Genomic DNA, 11,034 nt, shown 5'->3' with positions numbered 1-11,034 from the left:
CTGCCTGTCTGTCCCCCCCCCCAGGTCAGAGCCATTCTGCCGCCTGTCTGACCCACCAAACCCCCCCCCCCCCAGGTCAGCGCCATTCTGCTGCCTGTCTGACCCACCAAACCCCCCCCAGGTCAGAGCCATTCTGCTGCCTGTCTGACCCACCAAACCCCCCCCCCCCCCAGGTCAGAGCCATTCTGTCGCCTGTCTGACCCACCCAACCCCCCCCCCCCCCCCCAGGACAGAGCCATTCTGCTGCCTGTCTGACCCACCAAACACTTCCAGGACAGAGCCCTGTTCTTGGTTCTATGCTGAAAGTCACTTTAACTCCCTTTGACTGTGAGCAGCCCCTAGCTTCACAGCTGAAGGCTATTGCTAATAAGGAATTGGCCTTGTTAGTTGTGAGAGCACTTCACAGCTCCAGGATGTGTTTGCTGCTTTCTCTTGCTGGTGGCTGCTGTTGCCGTTTCCGTCCTTTTCTGAAAAAAGGACAATTTTTTTGAACATACCCATGTCCTGTGTTATGGGCCAGGGTTTAGAGAACCCCAAAGTGTATCATGGAGTTCACCTGACCCACAACTTTTAATAGATTGTGGTATGGGGAGCACACGGCCCACTCTACAGGTGTGGTACAGCAGAAATAGAAAAGTATTTTTCAAAGCAAAACAATGTTTATTCTATGAACTCAAGTTAACCTTTTTAAAACATACAGAGAACATCTTAGCAACCATTAATTCAAATACAACCCCCAAAGAATACAACACTAAGTAATCCTTACTTTCCTTTTAACATCCATAAGATATATAAAAAAACTTTTAACAGAAGCATATCAGGTTTAAATTCACTACTAAGAACAGTTATAACTATGAATTCACCAAATGATCAAGAGATAGTCTTTACATGGCAGAGAGAACATTACACTGCCTGTGGCTGACTGCAGCTCCAACTCTGAAACAAAACCAAAAAAAACCCAGTCACACACAAGCTTTTCTCAAAGTGAAACTAAAAAGCAGAGCCAGGGCTCAGCTCCACCCACACTCTGACATCACTGCAGTAACATGAGCAGCCAAACATTTCTTAAAGTGACATTCTCATGACACCTGGAACGCTGGGCTCAGGGGGACGCGTGAATCCAGAAGCAGTCCGGTTTGAAGCAACAAATCATTGCGGACCTGGTGCGTGACATTGATCCAAATGGGCCACTTGATGAGGCCATTGAAGAAATGCTTCCGCAGATTGCTGATGCTTATGTTGCTGGTGTGGTGAGTGCTGTGTTTAACTCGCACGTCACCACGGGTTAAACACGCTGGAAGTCACGGATGTTCACCTGAACCTTGAGCGCCGGTGGAATATGTGGATGCCGGGATTTGGTTGCGGTGAGATTGGGCCGTGTGGGAGGGGCCTGCACAGCTGCGGCTCCTGGATGGAGAATGGCTCTGATACGGGGAACAAGTCACACATTGATGGACAGATCATTTCTAAGACAAAGTTCTGGACAGGATAACACATTCTCAGGCTTATCCTCTGTTTCTGTTGAGCCTGCGAGGGGCAATACTGTGTGTTTGATTTTTTGGGGGGGGGGGGGGGAAATGAGCTTATGTAGCTGTGTTTTGGTACCAATATGGAACGGTGATGTTTCCTTGTTGTTTAATGGTTAGTGTGATATGTGGAATGTTACGTAGTTGATTTTTAAATCTTTGTTACTGTTGGCCGTTTTTGCCAATTAATATTCTCAAGTGGCTTCTGGTGGGTACAGGTGCCATGTCTCAGACGATGGTTATTGTAATTCATTTCAATCAGACATGGGAGTCTGAACACCACAGAGGCAGCAGCCAACACTCAAACACCCAAGAGCTGGGCTTCAGCGCTGAGTACGTGTGTGGATCAGGGGAGGGCTTCAGATCACCGTTTCCATAATGTTCCCGGCAAGGGTCTCAGGTCTGTGATCGAGGGGCTCCAGCTGTGCCCGGGGGTGAGTGTGCAGAGCGAGGTTTTCCTGCACAGCTGGCTCGCTGGATGGCACTCTGAGAGAAGGCGGAACATGTAAGGGTGGGGGAGGTTTGGGAGATTTGAGGGTCCCGGGGTTGAAACACTAACTGATTGTCACTCGGTTTCCTTCTCCAGTTCCTTAGAGAGACCAGGATGGCTAATGTTGTCGATCTCACAGTGAATTCCCTCACACTGCTGGTGACAGCCCAGGTAGCCAGGCACTGGAGAAGGCAACAGTGTTGACACAGGCTGGAGGCAGCAGCCTATGTGCTTAGCCTAAAGACTCAGTCCCCCCCATCAGGCCGAGGAGGAGCCCCAAAGGGGACGCCGGTGATGACACAACGTGTACTGGTGCCGTTAGTCTTTCGAGGAGATTACAGACAGCGTGAGCCATAGGAGACTCTGTCTCAACAAAGAGGCAGAGCGACACCAGTGCCATCGCCTCGCGGACATGGAACCCGGTGGAAGAGGAGGAGACCCACTCCCGGTGGTTCTGAAGGTCGCTGCAGCCCTGACCCTTTGCCACAGGTTCATTCCAGGGCTCGAGTGGGGACATGTGCAGCATTTCCCAAGCTACAGCCCACCAGTGTATCTGTTAGGTCACGGATACCCTGTACGCCCGGGCAGCTACAGCCCACCAGCTATACTCTGTACGTCCGGGCAGCTACAGCCCACCGGGGTTTCTGTTAGGCCACGGATACACTGTACGCCCGGGCAGTTACAGCCCACCAGCTATACTCTGTACGCCCGGGCAGCTACAGCCCACCAGCTACAGCCCACCAGCTACAGCCCACCGGGGTATCTGTTAGGTCACGGATACCCTGTACGCCCGGGCAGCTACAGCCCACCAGGGTATTTGTTAGGCCATGGATACACTGTACGCCCGGGCAGCTACAGCCCACCAGCTACAGCCCACCAGCTACAGCCCACCAGCTACAGCCCACCAGCTATACCCTGTACGCCCGGGCAGCTACAGCCCACCAGGGTATCTGTTAGGTCACGGATACCCTGTACGCCCGGGCAGCTACAGCCCACCAGCTATACTCTGTACGCCCGGGCAGTTACAGCCCGCCGGGGTATCTGTTAGGTCACGGATACCCTGTATGCCCGGGCAGTTGACTATATCAGCGATCAGCTGGACCAGGCTGACCAGGATGCCTGGGACCAGGATTCTCTGCCATTGACGGGATGCCCCAGGACCACGGGGCAATCAATGACATGTATGTTGCCTTGTGCACACCGGTGCATCAGAGAGCATCCTGCATTAACAGGAAGGGGTTCCACTCCCTAAATGTTCAACTCATGTCGGGGAGGGGCTGGTGGAAGAGTCGGGGAGGGGCTGGAGGGGATGGTGGAAGAGTCGGGGAGGGGCTGGAGGGGATGGTGGAAGAGTCAGGGAGGGGCTGGAGGGGATGGTGGAAGTGCCCAGGGAGGGGCTGGAGGGGATGGTGGAAGAGTCAGGGAGGGGCTGGGGGGGGGTGGTGGAAGAGTCAGGGAGGGGCTGGGGGGGATGGTGGAAGAGTCAGGGAGGGGCTGGGGGGATGGTGGAAGAGTCAGGGAGGGGCTGGGGGGGATGGTGGAAGTGCCCAGGGAGGGGCTGGGGGGGATGGTGGAAGTGCCCAGGGAGGGGCTGGGGGGGATGGTGGAAGAGTCAGGGAGGGGCTGGGGGGGATGGTGGAAGAGTCAGGGAGGGGCTGGGGGGGTGGTGGAAGAGTCAGGGAGGGGCTGGAGGGGACGGTGGAAGAGTCGGGGAGGGGCTGGGGGGGATGGTGGAAGTGCCCAGGGAGGGGCTGGGGTGGATGGTGGACAGGTGACGGTGAGGGTCCGGTTGTCCAGAGGTCCCCAGTGAGACCCTCATCCTTCCCACTTTTCATGGGGCGAGGCTTTGTCCATCAGCTCACTCCCTCTACCCCTTCCCCTTCAGATTCCCCCATTCCACTCATCCCCCACCCCCCTGGCTACCTTGTGCCCCCTCCAAGGGTCTGTGTAACATCCCCCCAGGGTGGTGGGCCTGTCGGTGGCTCACTATACAAGGCAGGGGCTGGTTTAGCACTGGGCTAAATCGCTGGCTTTTAAAGCAGACCAAGCAGGCCAGCAGTACGGTTCGATTCCCGTACCAGCCTCCCCGAACAGACGCCGGAATGTGGTGACTAGGGGCTTTTCACAGTAACTTCATTGAAGCCTACTCGTCACAATAAGCGATTTTCGTTTTCAGCTGTGTGACGATCACTCGCTGTGGGTGGGTCTCTCCTCCCCAATTACCCAGTTCTATCCCCTAGGGTCTGTGTAACATCACTCTAGGGTGATGGGCCTGTGGGTCACTATCCGAGGCAGCAGAGTGACGATCACTCGCTGTGGGTGGGTCACTATCCGAGGCAGCAGAGTGACGATCACTCGCTGTGGGTGGGTCTCTATCCGAGGCAGCAGAGTGACGATCACTCGCTGTGGGTGGGTGACTATCCGAGGCAGCAGAGTGACGATCACTCGCTGTGGGTGGGTCTCTATCCGAGGCAGCAGAGTGACGATCACTCGCTGTGGGTGGGTCACTATACGAAGCAGCAGAGTGACGATCACTCGCTGTGGGTGGGTCACTATCCGAAGCAGCAGAGTGACGATCACTCGCTGTGGGTGGGTCACTATCCGAGGCAGCAGAGTGACGATCACTCGCTGTGGGTGGGTCACTATCCGAGGCAGCAGAGTGACGATCACTCGCTGTGGGTGGGTCACTATCCGAGGCAGCAGAGTGACGATCACTCGCTGTGGGTGGGTCACTATCAGAGGCAGCAGAGTGACGATCACTCGCTGTGGGTGGGTCTCTATCTGAGGCAGCAGAGTGACAGTCACTCGCTGTGGGTGGGTCACTATCCGAGGCAGCAGAGTGATGATCACTCGCTGTGGGTGGGTCACTATCCGAAGCAGCAGAGTGACGATCACTCGCTGTGGGTGGGTCACTGTCCGAGGCAGCAGAGTGACGATCACTCGCTGTGGGTGGGTCACTATACGAAGCAGCAGAGTGACGATCACTCGCTGTGGGTGGGTCACTATCCGAAGCAGCAGAGTGACGATCACTCGCTGTGGGTGGGTCACTGTCCGAGGCAGCAGAGTGACGATCACTCGCTGTGGGTGGGTCACTATCCGAGGCAGCAGAGTGACGATCACTCGCTGTGGGTGGGTCTCTATCCGAGGCAGCAGAGTGACGATCACTCGCTGTGGGTGGGTCTCTATCCGAGGCAGCAGAGTGACGATCACTCGCTGTGGGTGGGTCTCTATCCGAGGCAGCAGAGTGACGATCACTCGCTGTGGGTGGGTCACTATACGAAGCAGCAGAGTGACGATCACTCGCTGTGGGTGGGTCACTATCCGAAGCAGCAGAGTGACGATCACTCGCTGTGGGTGGGTCACTGTCCGAGGCAGCAGAGTGACGATCACTCGCTGTGGGTGGGTCACTATCCGAGGCAGCAGAGTGACGATCACTCGCTGTGGGTGGGTCACTATCCGAGGCAGCAGAGTGACAATCACTCGCTGTGGGTGGGTCACTATCAGAGGCAGCAGAGTGACGATCACTCGCTGTGGGTGGGTCACTATCAGAGGCAGCAGAGTGACGATCACTCGCTGTGGGTGGGTCTCTATCTGAGGCAGCAGAGTGACAGTCACTCGCTGTGGGTGGGTCACTATCCGAGGCAGCAGAGTGATGATCACTCGCTGTGGGTGGGTCACTATCCGAAGCAGCAGAGTGACGATCACTCGCTGTGGGTGGGTCACTGTCCGAGGCAGCAGAGTGACGATCACTCGCTGTGAGGGAAGTTCAGCTGCTCCTCAGTTTCTGCCAAAGTCTGACTCCTGTTTCCCTCCTGACAGCAGCTCACACCCACCCTCTGAACGGGGTCTGCACCGGGGCCATTGTGCTTGGGGGAGGGGGTGGGGGGAGCGGAGGGGCACGGGGGTTGGGGGCAGGCAGACCCGCTGTGAAGTTTAAAGTGACAGAGGCTTCACGTGTATCACTGTAACATGTTTTAATTGTGAACATGTGACATTTCCATTCCCCCGAGTTATACAAACTGTATAAAACACTGGTTAGGTCCCAGCTGGAGTACTGTGTGCAGTTCTTATTAAGAATTTTACCCACTTCCGAAGTCTCTGAGATAAAGGGGATGAATCACAAAGCCTCAGGTATCTTGGGAATCGGAATATTAAAGTGAGACTTGCTGTTTTGCTCTAATATGCAGATTTGCCAAAAAGTGATCCTGCCCACAATCGTTACATCGCAAAGTCTTGCGAGATCACGCTGAATTTCACGCGGTGTTGTGAGCCGGGCAGATCCCGGGAGTGGGGTAGATCCTGGGAACGTGGTAGATCCTGGGAATGTGGTAGATCTCGGGAGTGGGGTAGATCCCAGGAGCAGGTAGATCCCAGGAACATGGTAGATCCCGGGAACGTGGTAGATCCCGGGAACGTGGTAGATCCTGGGAACGTGGTAGATCCCGGGAGCAGGGTATCCCAACTTTAATCGGCCCACTGTGTTGCTTTTTGGGTGCAGCCTGGCCATTAGATCGTGCACTATTCTTAATCCAAAGATAAAAGCAAATTGCAGCGGATGCTGGAATCTGAAACCAAAAGGGAAAATGCTGGAAAATCTCAGCAGGTCTGGCAGCATCTGTAACTTTGACAAAGGGTCATCGGGACTCGTAACGGTAGCTGTTTCCTCTCCATACAGATGCTGCCAAACCTGCTGAGATTTTCCAGCATTTTCTCTTTGGTATCACTATTACTAATCAATTCTATTTCCAGAGCTCTTTGCTTTATCATTTAGATTTTAATTTAGTTACTCAGCTATTCTCCGTCTTGCACAGGATGTTGCATATATTTTGGAATTATATGAGCCCTATATTAGCATTACCAGCACCAAAGTTTTTATAACAGTCTCGAGGAAATGCAGTGATTGATTTCATGTCTCCAAATGGCTGATGTTTGAAATTTAAAAAGTCCAGAGGAGAAGATTTGGAAAAATGTTTCTTGTGAAGTGAGTGAGCTGCTGCAGTGTGGGAATATCCTGCTTATTAAATTAGTTACTGACTCCAACATGATCGGAAATTTTTAAATGAAACATTGTTTATAATGGACATAAGCGTATTTAAATTACTATTTTTATTTGTTTCTGAATAAAAAATGCATATTTTTGGTATCATAGAGTAGAAAACTGCATTGATCAATGGAGCATATAATTTGGCATATAGAAAGATTTAGGAAGGTGTTGTGTGGTAATTATAAAAGCAATGGGCTGCATTTTCTGCTTGGAATAGTCACTGAATGCGATTTTTGCCGAGTTGGCCAATTAGTGGTGAAGAATACGCTTGCTTTCCAATTAAGGCTGTCAGACAGACTCCCATAGCTGGAGGAACATCAGCAGCCCCACTCTCCAAGATGAGAACTGCTGCTTCCTGCAAAGAGAGGTAATGAGGGAGGTGCCACCTCATAATGGAGGCAACCTCTGACCAGGTAACAGGAAAATGATTCACAAACAGCCGCAGCTGGCAGGCTGTTATTACAAAGGCCTCAGTTTAAGGGTGGGAAGCTGGAACCTGCGGCAGTGCAGCACCCCCTCCATGATGCACTGTCGGGCCAACCCAGGATTGTGCATTCAAATAGTGTATTGGGACTGGAAACTCCCAGGCAAGTAATCAATTGGAAGTGCCAACTGTGGGAAAACTCCAATCTATTATCTCTATTACATTACACTTCCTACTCCCCGGAGGGTCCCTGCACCCGGCCCACACATGGGCAGGGGTATTTATGTCCCAGAGACCCCTGGCTTAAGGGGGTGGCCCTGTCCCCCTCACTGAATAAGATCGCATTCAGATGAGACCACAGGGACTCCCAGATTCCAGGTCCCTTGGTCTCCAGTCGGATTATAACACCCCCCCCCCACTGCACCCCCCTCTCCCCGCACGCCCCCCACCCCCCACCCCTGCACCCCACCCTGAATCCTGATACGTTTTCCATCTCGATGGCAGGGTGGGGGAGATCCTTTGCCCATTTCGCTCGAGGCTGTCTCTCGACCCCGCCAGTGGGGTGTAACGACCCCGGGGAGCGCTGTTTGTGGGCTGACGCCTGGGTAGTTCCACCATGCTCGGCCCGGCTGTCGCTAATGGACCCGTTTCGACTGCTGCAGGAAAAGTCTCCATGTCAGATCCTGGGTCGGATGAATCGACCTGCCACATTTCTGATTCGAGGGACTGATCCACCTGACTGGGTCTCACACGTGGCTGCTGTGGGCGAAGGGGCTTTGATCTGTCCTCGAGGACCTGTGAGGTTCGGCTGAGGCAGTGATCCACGTGCCTGGTTGATTCTTTACCTTGTACCGTACAGAGTCCAGCCCCAATCACTTTACCACTGTCCCCAGGTTCCACAACAGCCCATTGGTGAAATTCTGACGTAGGCGGTGTTGCCCGCTATAGATTCCCTGATGGGTTTGCTTCGCTGCGTCTCAACATGTTCCTGCCTATCACGGATCTGTCCCTCGTCTGACTGGACCATGGTGAACTGCGTCATTAGCGAATGTTCCGTTAACTGTTCCGAGGGTGCCACTCCGCTGGTGGTGTGTGGCGTGTTTCTGTTGTAGAAAAGGAAATGGTGAGGCGGGTCTCCGGGGAATGGGAGCTCAGTTTCCGCGTGCTGAGCTGAACTGGCCGTTCTGTCAAACCGCTGGATGAAGGGTAGTAGGTGCCGTCTGTACCCAACTGTATCCCTTTTGATTTAGAAACTCGGCGAATTCTGCACTCAGAAACGTAGTGCCGTTATCCGACACCAACACCTCGGGATGTCTGTGAACACAGAAGGACTGTCTGAGCCGCTGAGTGGTGACTCGCAATGTCGTGGGCATGCTGGCATTCTCGGCACCGTCTACATTGTTTCACTAAAGTCTCAATATCAGCGCCAATTCCGGGGACACCACACATACCTCTGAGCCAACATCTCTATGTTGGAGTGGTGCTCATTCTGGGTGAGTGTGCTTAACACTCAATTTGGCTCTGTTTCGTTACTTAGCTTTGGAGTCGCCAGGTATCGTTAAGATACCGCCACAAGTTTCAAGGTCAAGTTCAAAGCAATAAAACCATACACCAATTAGTAAGTTCAAACAAGACACGTTTATTATATTACAATAATCTACTAACCATGCATATAAACTATAAGGCTAGGCTAATCCTACCACTACTAGGCCAAATACTTATCTGGATAAGGGGACTGCTGGATCAGGGAACAACGGCTTCTAGCTTTGTCCAGGGTCCGCAGTCTTCCAGTGGTTATGGTCTACAGGGGTCAGGAGTGTCTATTCCCGTAGCGTGCGTTGTGACACTTACTTGTTGGTGGCTGCTTTTCCAGACTCCTCCTCCACAAGGTTCTTCTGCTGCAACGGTGTTCTGCTGGGAGGTCTGGCTGGTCAAGGAGAGGCTGGCAGAGAGAGAGAGAGCTGGGGTCGCGGTCTCTGTTTTTTACTCCTCTCAGGGTCTTGCCCCCACCTGGGCGGACCCTCTATACTCGCAATCCATTGGGTCTCTTCCCAATCGATTGATTTGAATTCCCCAATAGCGGGGCAGTTGCTCGATCACTGGGGCGGTTCTTGGGACTTATTGTTTTGGGCTTCTTTGGTGCCGAAAAACCTGGCCTTCCATTGAATGTAGCGATTAGTGTTAACTTGTTTCTTTTGTGCCTGGGGATCGCCCGGTATCGCCTCATTAATATGCTGACTGTTTCTTTTCATAGTGCTGTCTGGTTTCTGCAGCAGTCCAAATATACAAGCACTTTGCAAGCTGCTTGCTTTTTACAACATGTCCATTTTCCCTGCATTCCTTGCAATCTTCCATTTTGTGTTGGGCAGTGGTCACTCCAGGTAGCTACAGGAGACTCCCAGGTGTCCGATGTTGAGTTCTTGTAGGATTGGTCCCTGGCCGCACTCGGGGTGACCACCCAGGAGCCACACAGCAGGACGCCACCCCCCAGACTGAGTTCAGCCGCTTCGTGGTGAAGGGGCGCAGATTCTCCGGCAGAGAGCAATGCTGGGCCCTGGACAGCACTATGTCGCGGATCCTGGCCAACAATGGGTCCGTTTGCATTTACACCTTTACTGGGGCTGGCGTAACCGGCAGGGAGTCCATAACATGTAAGGTAGCAATGACCTTGCCTGACACAGCAGGCATTGGCACGCTGATGGGAAACAGGAGCCGGCTGAGGGTGTCTGTGTGCGGAATCGTCATTGCTGGAGCCGAGCCCACCGCTGAATGCGGGCGGACCCCACAGGGGGGAATTGGCCTAACTTCCTTCAACAAACCCAACAGGGGCTTGTGGTCTGTACAGGCAGTGAATGTCTGTCCAGAGACATACTGGTGAATCGCTTCCCCCTGAATACCAATCTGTGCATCGTTCCGCTCTGCCCCCAGCCAGGCTGCCTGAAGCAATGGGCCGCTCTGTACCACCATCCATTCTGTGCACCAGAATAGCCACGATGCCGTAGGGTCAGGAATCGCAGGTCAACACCAGGGGATTGGACGGGCCAAGGTGAGTCAGCAGGTGCGGCAATGGGAGCAGATGCTTCACCTCGTCCAAAGCCATCTACTGCGGTGGCTTCCAAAACCATCGTTGCCCCTTCTTTAATACCAGGTGCAGCCGGGTCAACACGGTCACCACATTTGGAATTAACTTGCAGCAATAGTTGATTAGACCCAGGAAGGAGCAGAGTTTCATTGGATTGTTTGATACGAGGGCTCGTGGATTGCTTGTACCTTGTCCACTGGGTGCAAGACGTTCCTCTCCATCATGTGAGCTAAGTGGATCACTTCTTGTGCGTGAATTACACACTTTTCAAGCTGTAGGCGGATCCTGACTGCCACAAAACGATGTAGCGCGTCTTCCAGCTTCTTCATGTGTCGCCGTTTGGATCAAACAGCGATCAACACATCATTCAGGCAAACTGCGACCTGTGGCAATCCGCGGAGAATATTCTCCATTCTTCGCTGAAAAATGGCAAAGGAGGAAACTGGAATGGCAGCCTGGTGTAATCAA

Source organism: Scyliorhinus canicula, chromosome 9 (genome assembly GCF_902713615.1).
Source record: "Scyliorhinus canicula chromosome 9, sScyCan1.1, whole genome shotgun sequence".
Lineage (NCBI taxonomy): Eukaryota > Metazoa > Chordata > Chondrichthyes > Carcharhiniformes > Scyliorhinidae > Scyliorhinus > Scyliorhinus canicula.
This window is presented reverse-complemented; position numbering follows the sequence as displayed.